The sequence below is a fragment of the Perissodus microlepis genome, chromosome 12, assembly GCF_051167445.1.
Source record: "Perissodus microlepis isolate ML-2025 ecotype Zambia chromosome 12, ASM5116744v1, whole genome shotgun sequence".
Lineage (NCBI taxonomy): Eukaryota > Metazoa > Chordata > Actinopteri > Cichliformes > Cichlidae > Perissodus > Perissodus microlepis.
The window spans coordinates 17294918-17308905 of record NC_140472.1 but is presented as its reverse complement, the minus strand read 5'-3'; the positions used below and the strand labels follow the sequence as shown (position 1 = coordinate 17308905).

The window sequence follows — 13988 nt, the reverse complement described above, 5'->3', positions numbered from 1 at the left end:
ACAGCCATATTTTTTCCTGATTTTTCACTCCCTTTCTTCAATTCACTGTTTTTCTATTTTCTTTTTCTCCACTTTCTCCAGTGCTATCGTCTGTATTTCTCCCTTTTTTTCTACATTGCTATCTTTCTTCTTCTTTCTACTGTCTTTTCACGTGTAACTCTACGCTGTCAGGGCTGCAAAGTCCCAGTGTTTAGCACCCGGAATGCACAAATTTAATTGACTGAGTGGCTGAACTTGCATCCAATTTGCCTGTGTTTCTTCAGCCACAGAGCCGCTACCGTAAAGAGCAGAAAAACTGCACCAATTAAAATAGAAGCGCCCATCAGGTTTTAAATCTGATTTGCTTGTGGGTCCGTGTCTGTATGGGACAGCTTGTGGGTCTGCACTCAGACTCACAGTGTTAGTGACCTCTGATGTATTTAATTAATTCTTTTAGCACTCTAAATTTGGTCAACCTCAGTCATCAAACTCAGGGGGTTAATCGAGGTTAATGCTGATTAAGTCAAAACCATTGTTTTGCCCTGGTGGACATTCTTCTAGTGGGCATTTCTCAGTACCAAGTAGGCCTAGTGGCCCACTATAAAACCATTCTATACACTTTTACCAGATGTGTTTTCTGCTGCATGCAACCTTTTATGATTTGTTATTGTGGACCTGAGAGACCTCTTGTGGGTCTGCTGATAACGCAATCCGAAAACACAAACAATATTCTTTTGTATCAATCTATAATACTTCACATTTTAAAAAGTTAAATCGTGCTTTACAATACACCCATACTCACCAGACACAGCACCGAAGTCAAGTTTCTCCAAATCTGACAGAAAAACAAATTCAGTCAGGGAAATAATTATTTGATCTCCTGCTGAATTTGTAAGTTTGTTCATATGCAAAGAAATGAACAGTCTCTAATATTTATGGCAGCATCATTTCAATGCTGAGAGACAGAATACCAACCAAAAAAAAAAGGGGGGGGCGGGGGGGGGAACCACATTATATAAAAGTTATGGATTGATTGGCATTTCATTGAGTGAAGTAACTATTTGATCCCCTACAACCCAGCCAGAGCTCTAGAAACCTTCCAGCCTCACCACCATCAGGGCCAGAGACAAGAGTGTAGACCTGCACAAGGCGGGAAGCGGCTACAAGACCCTCAGCAAAAAGCTTGGTGAGAAGGAGACCGTTGTTGGTGCGATTATTCAGAAATGGAAGAAATATAAAATGACCATCAAACACCCTCAGTCTGGAGCACGATACAAGATTTTACCTCATGATGTGAGGATGACTATGAGAAAGATGTAGTCAGCTGAGACTGGAGAAATCACTTGGATGAGTGATGAAACATTTCTCTCACTGAAACATCCAGATGAACAGAATCAACCTTTTGGGCTCCATAAGGGTAAGAACTTGTGCTCTGGAAAAAGGATATTGGATGGATCATTAATAGTTTTATGAGCCTCGTGAACAACTTTTTTTTTTCAGTTTCATAGATAAATGAACTGACCCCTAGGGCCAGTGATTTGGATGTAATTTGCTTTTAAGGATTTTTCTTTCATAGTCTCTCTCCATTAAAATGAAAATACCATAAAAATGTCTGTTGTTTTTTCATTGTCCTTGCATAACCAAAGTGCATTTGAGCTTCAGGGCACAAACTGATGGCCGGACATTCTCCTTAAGGATTTTCTGAGAGCAGAATTCATCGACCCATCACTTAGAGCAAGTCATCCTTGGGGATCATTCAGATGGGTTTTGTTTTTGTTTTTGTTTTTGTTTTGCAAATTTAAAATGAGCCTTCATCTTCTTTTTGGTCAGTAGTGGTTTTCTCCTTAAACTCTCCCATGGATGCCATTTTTGCCCAGTCTTTTTTTTATTGTTGAATCATAAACTCTGACTTTAACTGAGACAAGTGAGGCCTGCACTTCTTTAGATTTTGCTCTGTGTTGTTTTTTAAGGGTTTTTTCTTTTTTTTGGTGACAACTTGGATGAGTTGTTGGAGTAATTTCAGTAGGCCAGCCATTCCTGGAATTGACTGTTCTTCCAGGAATAACTGGGTGACATGATGCTTTCTTCCAGAACCAATAAGAATAGAAAGATAGATTTACATCACACCTGACAGCATATTTAACATATTTTGGGTTACCATCAGAAAGTGATATACTAAAAAATAAATTACTAACTAAACTTGTTGAAAGGAAAGGGTTCAAAGACATTCCAGACTCTGGAACATAAAGCATTGCAGGTTTGGATGGTTGGTTTGCCATCTGCAGTTAAACAATGTAATAAACACTTGCAGCTGGTATTGAGCATGCAGTGAATTTAGAAGCACACTCCCTTTCTGTACTGATTCTTTTATGAGTCAAAGATTGCAGAGTTCTTCTGTTTATCTTCTTTCTTTTCTCCTGTATTGCTCTTGCTGATTCCACGTTTGTTTATGCAATGCTGCTGCAGCTGTGGGCACTGCGTGATAATCACTTCTTGCTAGAAGAAATTCATTTTACTAGACTCTGCTATAACTTTATTTTCCATAAACTCTGACGCTGGTGCTATGACTTACTTTTAAAAATTTCCCTTTTTTTCCTTTTAACAATTTCCCGTATATAAATAGGGTAGTCAAGTATCATATATGTCAGTCAGTAATGACTCAAGAAAGTTACCTGAAAAAAGTCCAAACATTTGCTTTGAAGGGTTTGGTAAATCCTTTTCTGTCTATGTAGGATCTCTGAGCTCTGTGTGGTGTTCTCGGTTAGCTGATATATATCATAAATGAGCCATTTACTTGAATTAAACAGAGAAATTACATTGAGAAAAATCCTCTTTAAATGTACAGTAACTGATGCTGTTCTTTCTAAATGAAGTTTCTCCCTTTCCACCACACCCTTAGTCACCCTAAACTGTGACATGTGTTTTTTGTAAGTGGTGGAGATTTTAGTTGCCATACTTTCTCATACATGTTTTCTTTTTAATAAAACAATCGCTTCTGCTGCTAACACAGCTTTTTTTTTTTTTAACTATGCCAATTTAATGCTTCTAACTTTGCTCATGGCCAGAATATTTGTAATATGATGATAGTCAGGTGAGATCTAAATTTTAACATATTTTATTTATTGTGTAATTATAAGTTGTAAATATCAACTTCTTGTTTCCATTGGGGGGGCGAGGGGGGGGGGGCTGCTGGTCTTTGGTTTGCTCTTTTACACAACACCAGAGAATCAACAACAACAAAGATTACTAAAATAAAAAAAAAAAACTGTTAACATTTATTTGTTTTCTACTGTGATATCATTCATATTAATATAACCATGTTTCAGTGAGCCTGCTGTGACTGTGCACCTAACACAAGTCCACAGCTCTGGAGACACCGCTGAGAGCTGAGTGAACATTAAATGCATTCACACTCTGTATAGATGGAAGTATGATAATTTTCAGACGATGTTTGCAGCACTGCATCCCAGCCTGACCACAAAGATTTATCATGTGTGTTTCGATAAATAAATATTTGCTAACAGGAAGAGTTACCCTCCAGTGAATTTGAAGATAACTTTATATTAATGTCACTTCCATCCCTTTTTCCTAGGGCGAGAAGCAGGGTACACCCTGGACAGGTCGCCAGTCTGTTACAGGGCTAACACATTCACACTCACATTAGAATCACTACCCTAACGTGCGTGTTTCTGGATTTTGGGGAGGAACCCACGCAGACACGGGGAGAACACGCACAGCCGACACTGAAACTCTCCACCCTGGACCTTCTTGCTAGAAGGTGGATGGTGCCAGCACACAGCACCACCTGCTGCCCCTGCTGAACTTGGATCTAATTTGATGCTTAACGAAACTGTGAGATTTGCTGCTGCCAGCAGAGGGCGTGCTCGTGCCACTTTTCGTGCTCGCTTGAATCCAGTGGCGCACTGAATGGCACGGCTGTAAAGAGGCAGGGCTGGGAGGCAGAGACACACGACACAGGTCTGCTCGGCAGAGGAGGAGGACTCAGTTCATAGCCAGTCTGCGGTGGAAATAAACGCTGCGTGTCCTACTCTAAACCGCAGTTTTGTATCGGTGGCGAGTCGCGTTGAAGAAACAGAAAGGCGCACTGTAAAGACTGCAGCAGCCGCTCAGACGGGAATATTTCCACAAGACTGCGCAGAAGAAGAAGACGATTACTGTGAGTTTGATGCGTCACACCAAAGATTCGTACAGACGAAAACAAAATGACAGTAGCCACCGACACAGATGTTCACCCAACATCTTTTACAACCTCGTGGACATTGTGTCTCACAGCGTCAGTTCTCAGGTGTTGTTACGACAGGTGAACAACTGCAGGTGTGCGAGTCAGCCAGCTGCTCCGTTTGTAGTCTGATAAAGAGGTGGAGGTGTCATTTCTCTGAATAACTCAGTTTTAAAAAAAAGACATGTTCTGCCGAAAGAGTCATAATTTTAGATCCTCTTAACATATTCATGTTAAGTTCACGTGTGACATCAGGTGAATTTCATCCTTCACTCTGAATGTAAATCTTGTTGATTTTATTTAGATGAGTGCTGCTCTACAGTTCTGTCTTCCTTTATGTATATTTTATAGCCGTTTTCTATTAAATGAAGTTTTCCCCCCTCATGTATCTGCACATGTGAGCCTGAGCTTGCACATTTACAGAGAAACAGACAGCTTGATGGGAAATGAGGCAAGCATAGTTGGAAGTTGTGCAACTGAGGATGGAGCAAGGAAAGTGTGGTTCAAAATGTCATGACAGTTAATGGGTGAAGTGATCTTTTTAACTTCCTGTGTGTGTTTTGAGAGCCTGGTGAACTACAATTAGATTTCCACATTTCATGGCCTGGCACGTGGATACACTTCTCAGGAACCTTTCCTGCATTTGACATGCAAAACACCAAATTTCTCTCTGTACGTGCTGGCCCGAGCCTCAGCATCTGTCACGTTCTCACTGCTCTTTCTACAGCGAGGTGCTACATTTCTCTGTTGGTATTTGGCAGCCGGGCTCCTCACAGACAGCCCCTTTCATCCCGATGCGCCTCCACACCAAAGGCCTGAGCTGCGACCACTGTGAAACAGTTTTAAGAGTCCAAAAGAAGAAGAGCCACAACCTGTAGGCTGCTTTAGATACTGTTTAGTTGCGGCTCAGCTAACGAGTTTCTTTTTTACGTGATATATGATTGACTTCACTGAGTTTTGCTTCGTTACTGTGAATAATCACATGTGAAACATAAGAGTGCAGTTTTCTCTCTGTTATGAGAAGCAGTTGATGATAAATTCCTCCTTTTGGAAATGCTTCTGGTGTTATTCACGTTGTGGTTCATAAAGCAACAAATGCTGCTCAAATATCTTCTCATTGGTCCTTGAGATATTGCAGAAATTAGACGCTAATTTGAATAATCAGTCAAATCTGACTAGCTCCAAGCCGGCCTATACTACAAAGACAAAGCATCTATATATAAATGTGTAATCTCTTCATTAACTTCCTGTTCCTGCTTCATTTGACTGGGAGACAGGTGGGGTTTGTCCAGGCTGACCAGCTTGCCGCAGGATTTTTGACAGGAAAATGGCTCATGCAAATCCCCTGCTCTCTCCTTGGGAGTAACACCTGTGCTCCTGTCCTGTGCTGCCTGCTGCCTTTGCACTGAAAAGAGTGAGAAGCATTCGTGCATTACATAATGTTTTCCATTTGAGTGGCAGCAGAAGTGCCTCAGCACAGCGAAGCCCAAACTGTCAACACAAATCATATTTGATGATTCTGTGACTTTCTGCAGTTTTGTGTCTTTCCATGGAGTTTTACCGGATTCTTTCTTACTTCAGTAATTAAACAGAGGTACTTGTTTGCAGAGGGGCCTCACAGGGCGCTCATATAGCTTTTTTTCCCAAATATATGAGCACCCTGTGTAAAAAGGTAGCACAATTACCAGCTGTAGGGTTTTTAAGTTCAGTCTTGTGATTTATGGGTCAAAGAGCACTCTGTGTACTGTGATCGTACTGTACCATGGGATTCGAGTAGTGATAGGACCAAAATAACAGGCATATGAGACTCATTAAGACAGTTACATAAGTCAGTGGTCTGAACATTAGCTCGCAGCGCTCTCATTCCTGATAATGGTTTGAGTGACCAGTGTGCTACACAGGGGTGTGGCACACTGGTCACATTCAACATGTTCAGATTAGAGAAAAAAAAAGTCTCACTGTGTTGTGAAAATGAAATCTGGTACCTGGTAATGTTTGTGTGTGTTCAGTGCGACCTCTCCTCCCACTACAGCCATTCTAGCTCTTCTCTCTGAGGATCCTCCCTCACTATTGTCTGCAGTCTGTATTGAAGCTGTCTAACATGCTGCGCTCCAGTTGCAACGAGCTGAAAGCATAACGGGAGTGTTTGCTTTCTTTCTGGAGTTTGTCATCTTGGGTTATCCGACACCATGTCAGCCTTTTCTTGCTTCTGCTCAATGCTCCGCTGTAGCGAAATCTAAGCTAATTCCTGCTTTGTTGCTTGTGAAGTACTGAAGTAAGTGTAGTGAAGAGCGGTAATCTGCCCTTCAGCTCCCCATGGGGTTAAAACTGCTTTGTAGTTTTTCTAGTACAGTAGGTCAGCGGCATTTCTGCTTGGAAACTTATTTACTTTTTTTTTATTGGTTGGTCTTTTTGGTTAATCAATTACTAAATTAACAATTTAATACACTGGGTCAAAGTGACCAAATACCAGAGCTGAAGTATCTTTAGTATAGTCTGGCTGTACATGTTTGAGGCAGATAATGGTATCATTTGAGAGTCTAAATATCCGACATGCAGCAAGTTTCCAGGTTTAAAAAGTCTCCTTGGTTGTGAAGTTAACACGGACAGAGAAAATGAGCTAAATGGTATCCATCTGTAATACAGATGACGGTGAATAAAACAATGTATGTCCTTCAAACAAGCCAGTCAGACACACTCGAGTCATATTTGGAGGTTTAGGCTCCATACGTCTGTCCAGCATGACCTCCTGAGCAGAGTGTGGGCTCGCCCTCTCTTTCTGTTCTGTTTTATTGTCCTCATTCACTGGCCAGGCTCCACTCGTGTCAGCACATACCACATAGGCCTGCTACTGACTGCCACCAGCGGCAGTGAGAACATTAAATCTAGTCTCTTATTTATTTTTGTGCCACACCCTTTAAACTTTGTGAGTTATAAGCAAAGAGGTAATCATCTCCCCAGGTGACTTGTTAGATACAGGAACTAAGAAAGAGGAAAAACCGCAAAGAGAATATGCTATAGGAACAGAAAAGTTAAAATTTATTAAATATGTTCAGGTTTGTCTGGCAGACCACAGCACCAAAAGTGTTTTGTTTAGTTTTTCTCTTCTCATACAAAGTGAAATAAGTCAAACTGATAGTTAAAGGGACACATCATCAGTTGTACCATCTGATCATTTATTTTAGGCATGGAGCCCTAAAAAAAAGGCGTCTGTAGATCTCTTCACTTGCATTTCATGACAGTTCAGCTACATTCACATGCTGTTTGCCGAATGGAAAGAAAACCTCACAATATTCAAAGCGTTAATGTGTTATCTCCAGATCGTCACCCTCATCCTTATTGCTCTTTTAGTTAAAACACTTAATAAATAGCCTTGAATTAGCTTCTTTTGTGCAACCCTCCATTTAAATTGATCGAAGTGTTGGATCTTATTTGGATATAAATGTGATGCATGTATTTATTTTAAGCATGTTAGTGTTTTTTGCTGTTTCCCCACTAAGTCAGTGGTTTGAAGTTCAGCGTGTTGTAATTATTGCTTGAAGAACGATGAAAAGATGCTGCTGAGTGGCAGCCGTTCCAGTGATGAAAAGCCAGGATGTCACAGCTTCTGCGACCAACTCAAACTTACTACAAACTTAAAATGACTTTCTAACCTCATACTTATAAATACAGAGACAATCTTTAAAAGAACGTCAGCGATCATCGCCGTGATGGTGTCTTCATGTACTTTGCAGCAGATGCAGAACTTCCCGGTATTATCGTTTTGATCTTAATGACCTCCAAACGGGAATTCCCATCTCTGTGGGCAAGCGGCACGTCAGCACCAGCTTTTGAAAGAGTGGAAAAAAAGGAGACCTGCAGACATAATTGGCTCATAGTTCTTCTACACTGCATAACCATTAGTGGTTGTGTTGGCCGGTTGGAGGCTGCTGGCAGAGCGATCCGTTGGCAGCATCGCAGGAATTCCGATTATTTGGAGGTTGTGATGTTTTGTTGTTGTTGTTTTGGGCCGGCTGAGTCCCCTGCGGCCCCCTCCCACTCTCATGCCCTGATAATGACGAGGTTTGCGGAGGCCCACTTGGGGGACACTGGAGCGCCAGAGCGAGATGGCAGGAAGTAGAAATGAGTTGAGAGAATGGAGACGGTCGTCAAAGTATAAATCTTCTATTTTTTTTTTTAATTCATTCATTTATTTATTTTTTTAGTAACCTGTGACTTCAGGACAATAAAGGCCTGGCCATGTGCTCCCCTTTTAATCATGTGATAGTCTACTTCAGAGAAGTACATCATTTATGGATTCTCAGAAGTAGAGCATTTATGTTTGTGATATGCATAGGTAATAAAACGGCTTCTCTCGGCTTAAAGGGAAATATGAGGACCTTTGGACTACAGTGCAGGCTTTAGTAAAACTGACATGGGCAAGTCCGTCTCCTATTGTTTCTGTTCCATATGGTAACGATATCCATGGGCCTTGACGTTGGGAGCAGAGGCTCGTTGTGGTTAGTTATCACTGGTAGTTAAGCATAATAAGCCTGCTGTAGTACGTTCTGTACAGCCATGCTGTACTGTACCGTCCCATCGGAGCAGCGTCTCTGCTTCTGTGTCTTTAAAGAACATTGTCTCTGTTTTCTGTCCATTAACTCATCTCTATGTTTCTCCCCACCTCCCCCATGCCCTCAGCCGAATCATGTGACACACTGGACACAGAGGGTGACCTCCTCCTCACAGCTTCTCATGCAGAGTGGAGCTAGAACGAGACGCTCTCTGAATTACAAATAGACAGACCGAATCTTCTCCCTGGGTTTCCTCTTGCTCAAGTTATCTTATATAATGAAATGGAGACATTTTTTGTGACTTTATTACCACAGATTTATCTTTTCTCTCAAGAAAAGGGGGTTTACATAGAATAAAACTTGATATAACTCCCGACTACACGTTTACAAGACAGCTTTTCAGAATCTCTGCCTCTCGCTGTCCTCCATCTTTTGTCATACGTCCCTCGCCCATGGTAGCTTGTTTCTTCTGTTCATGTTGCATTTCAAAGGTCAGGCCACTCTGTAGGTGTAATCCCACCGCCTTCTTTTCTGCTTTATTTCTTGTCATCAAAAGGTCAAACACCATGCTAATATGCAATACCACAGAATAAAATGTAGGTTTAGAGATGAACGCATGGTCAGGGGAACATCACTGTGCCCACATGCACACTGCCGAGCTCACTGAAACATGTTTTTTAGGATTCAGAAGGATGCTGTGTTCAGTACACGCTGTACGCTCCGTCTTGTGTGATTGATGGTAGCTGCTTTCAGTGAAGGGAGCTCCCATTTTTTACACCTGTGTCAGGGCTCTCCTTGCAGCATGAAGATGTTAAAACAGATCGGTGTTTGTTATTTTGTAATCCAAACAAGCTCTTCTGTTAACTTTATCAGTGTAAACCTCATGAATAGACCTCAGTGTTCAGTGTTTACTTAACTTTCCATCAACATCTAATACATTATGCACATGTTTACTATAGACTGTATCTAAAAGATGGCCATAGCCACTATGGCTTTCCTCGTTGGGTAGTGGAGTGCTGTTTTTAAAGCGTCAGCACATTTTATCAATCAGTCCTGGTTGTTTTGAACCCCAGGTGACCATGTTTTAACAGGAGACTGCAGTGCTCAGTTATCAGCTAATGTTAGCAAGTTCCACCTATAGACTGTATTGTGGTGCATCACACAGCCATCAATACCTGTACTTGCAAATTAGTGTAAAGACATCGAAAACATTTTTAAAAAGAGTAAAAAAATTGGAGAACCCACTCTCTGATGTGCTGTTAATATAAATAACAGCACATTAAGCCATATTAGTTTCAGATATTCACCTTGAAAATGCTCCAAAAGGCACCAACACCACAAACTCTGGAGATCCAGGTCAGTATTGTCACAGTTTTTTTGTACCAGCTGATTATTTTAAGATGGAAGTTTAATTTCAATCGACTTGTTTTCAGAGATGGGGGCTTTCAGCCTGGAGGTTGCCCCTTCATGGTAACATACAGGCTTAATATCAGTAATTAACCAAAATATTTTCTTTCAGCTTGACCTGTGTCTTTTCATTTAGCCACGCTTTTTGGCCACTTTTGCCATCAAAAGTCATGTAGCCTACCTGTTTCTTACTCCAGCCTGTCGGCCATCTTTGTGGGCTGCCGTTTTAGTCTGATTTCATCATGTAGCCTTCCTGCTGCACACATATGCAAACACTTGGAAAGCTCTGCAGTGCTGCATAGTGCCTGGTGTTCAGGGACAAACACTACTCTGAAGCAGCATCACAGCTTTTACATCTGAGCAAAGATGAAAAGAAACATACCTCCAGAGCACGTCGTAAAATATGGAACACAACGTGCCAAAAACAGGTCAAAATGATACCTGGCTTCTTTTATAATGGCTTCTTCTGTTGTATTTGTGCGTGTGTGTGTGTGTGTGTGTGTGTGTGTGTGTGTGTGTGTGTGTGTGTGTGTGTGTGTGTGTGTGTGTGTGGCTGTGCATTGGACCAGAAAACCTATATGTATCTATACATGCTAAACTGTAGTTCTTCCTTGCTGTTATGGTCTTTGTCTGCCTTACTGTATCAAGATTGGGGAAACAAAGTCCTTAGGTAATCACACTGACACACCAAAAGAGCACTGGTATCAAAAGTATAATGATCACTGCCCCACATGACAGATGCATACAGACAATGAGCCTTTTCTCTGTGTATTTATTGGGAATATTGAGTATATATTTTTTGAATGCCCTACATCCCGAGTTTCTGTGAAGGATGAGAGCATTTAAGTTGATGAAGTTGATCCCCTTCAGGCTGACTAAGCTGGCTCCCTGTGCATCTTCTTGATTGTATCCACCCAAATCCAGATCTCGGTGCTTATCTAACATCTGAGTTGTGGGATTGCATGGGTCATGAAAGCCCAGCAGCCCAGTCCTTGAAGCTCAGCATTGCTGCTCTGCTATTGATTTTCCATTATGTCTCCAATCTGCAGCAGTAATCCAATAGTATCCGGGGACTGAAGCAGAGCAGAGCAAAAGGAACCCATATGTGATATCTCTGGAGATGGAGACTGTGGGAGCCTTGTTGACTGAATACCTCACAGCCTTGAAGTCATAGTCAGATGGTTTTGAAAAAGATTGTGATCCAGATTGTCCTAATTTTAGCCTAGCTATTCTACTGAAGGGCACTGGTAGATATAGATCATTTTGAAGAGAGTATAATTTCCGTAGCATGGTTAATGATGTGTTGATTGATCTGCCTGACCACTGCCTTTATTATTACTACTGGTTTGCCCGCTGGGATCATTGAGGGAATATTAGCACAGCTACTTTGAGTTTTTGACAGCTTAGATTTATTCAATCTGCATAATCATCATACCAGACAGCCCACGTCTGCTCTCTGCAACATATTTTCCTTTCAAGGACTGCCTTGGCTGCAGAGTGGCTATTTGACTTCCACAGGGGCAGAATGGCAGCCTTGGCAATAACCCCGAAGCCACGGAGGAGATACGGCATGAGAGCCAGTGTTTGATCTGCACTCAAGTGTGTTTTTTTGAAGGGTGGTAGAGTTTCTGACAAGGCTGTAGGGACGAGTGGGAATGGAGTTGTTTACGTACAGTGAGGTCAGGGAGAGATGAGAGGTAAATGCAAAGTTTTAGAAAGAAAAAAAACAAAAAAAGCTTCACAAGAAGGGAAGGACACGGTGCTCGAAAAGTAACGTTTCATAATGAAGTTGTGGTAAGTCAGGGAAAAAGTTTAATGTTTTACTAAATGGTTTTAATGTCTGCGTTTAGTTTATCAAGTTGTTGAAAGCTGATCCTGGAATGTCATTTCCTGCATTGCTTAGGAATTTTCTTCAGGTCATTGCAAAGGTGTTGCAAAGTCTTATCGTAACATAGACTATCTTTGACCTTACTTGCTTTTTCACAAAGGCATAGAAATATCAACTCCCTATGCACACGCCTGTGTGAGTTTTCCATTCAGACTCAGGCTTTCACGTACTAAGTTTCCTTTTTATTTACCCGTTGGATCACTTTCCCCATTTGGTTCTCGCCCAAGACCACAAATATCCACGTCCACTGTCTACCAGAGGCATTGATTTAACAAAGCTGCATTTTTGTGTTAGCGAGGTCGTCTAATGTAATTGTGAAACACGAGGTATTGTGTTACACGTGTACAGTGTACTCTTGTTTTCCTCGTTAGAGTCCTGTGTGAGTGGCATTTACCATGGGATGGGAGTGTTTGACAGCGGTGAGACGCTCCTGATTAGGATCCTCCGTCCATTTTTACCGACCATCTGTCTGCCTCTCTTTTGTTGAGAGGTGAACAAGAGACCTGCTGTTGTTCACTGCAGCTGCGGGCCTCTCGTGGATTGTTCTCGAAGCAGTCTGTTAGAGTACCAGCTGGGTTGTGGGGTCAGGTGAGGGAGAGGCGGCTGGAGCGCGAGAGAGAGCGAAAGAGAGGTCCGCACAGTTCATTTTGACACTGACACTCAGGCCGGTGCTGAGCTGAGAGCCAGACAGGCCTGCCTACGGGCTTATTAACATTCCTCAGGTTCAGGGCACATAGTGTAAAGGCTCAGGTGGATCAACACCTCATTACACTGACTGACGAGGCTCGAGATCAATAACAGGATTTTATGACGGACGTGAGCTTTACAAAAAACAGGAGCTCGCACAAAAAAACATATTGGGTTTGTTGTGTGAGCGAATGTGCTCGTGTACTTTTCGTAAGGCAGGAAATTGTTTTTAAGGTGATATAAAAGCTATGAATGATTCACAGAGGCAGAATAAGACCGAGTAAGCCTCTAGCCAGGATGGTCTCTGTGGTCTGTGCTATTGTCTCTTATGTGTTTATAGCAACAGAGAAGCTGGTGTGCAGATTAGGAGCCAGTCTGGAGATAAGAGCTGAGTGTCTGCTACACTCTCAATATCTGAATCTCTGCGTGTGAGCGTATTTTCATCCAAGTGCACCTTTCTCCATTTGGAGACTATTTCCAACAAAGGTGCAACATATTGCGAGGTTTTTACTTTGCAAGAACCAAACACAAACAAGACTTTTTCAATTAGTGTTCCACTGCATGGCGATGATGTGATGATGATGTGACAGCTGGTCACAAAACAGGTGACTGCAGGGCATGAGGGCAGCAAGACATTGTGCGATACTCAAAGCTCCAGTAACAGCAGGCGCATTTATATGCAGGTGATGTGGTGACTGCAGCCTTGCGAGAGCTTGTCAAAGTCCAACTTTTGCAAGTGCTCTTACTCCTCACTTCTTCTCAGCGTGTCCTGAGGCAACATTTAAATGACTTACGCCACTCTGTCTCATTTTCTCTGGGAGTGTTAGTGGAGAAAAACAGACACATTTTAAGGAGGAGTGGAAAATTCATGGAGAGCATACGTAGAAACAAGACAGACTGGTGCTTTGTGGCTCAGGGAGGACCTGGATGAGCTGTAAGCCGGGCAGTGACACGCTGTGCAGCTCCACTCCTTTATGAGGTGTTGTTCTGCACGTACAAAGTCTTGAATATGGAGGCAATATGAAAACAGAGAAGCCGGCGATTAGATTAAAGTGTAACAAGATTTCTGTATCTGCACGCTGTGATTTGTGAGGTGTTGAAGTGACAGGCAGGAAAGGACTGTTTCTCCAACACGGCACTCGAGCAGAACTCTGATGTTTATTACAAAACACAGATGTACATCTCATGAGTCAGGAGTGACTATCAGAGTTAAAGTGCCTTTTTTATCAGGTGG

The 13988-nt window shown here is 42.0% G+C and overlaps 1 protein-coding gene across 2 annotated transcripts in view; it reads left to right on the top strand.

Annotated features, from left to right (window-relative positions):
* Positions 1-3897: 3897 nt before the first annotated feature.
* Positions 3898-13988, top strand: part of pip5k1bb (phosphatidylinositol-4-phosphate 5-kinase, type I, beta b) — a 32916-nt gene continuing 22825 nt past the window's right edge. The window contains exon 1 of one of the 2 annotated variants that reach the window (XM_084946084.1): positions 3898-4156. The gene's annotated coding sequence lies outside the window, so the exon portion shown is untranslated. The remainder of the gene's footprint in view (positions 4157-13988) is intronic. The other variant, XM_084946083.1, reaches the window with a different exon arrangement.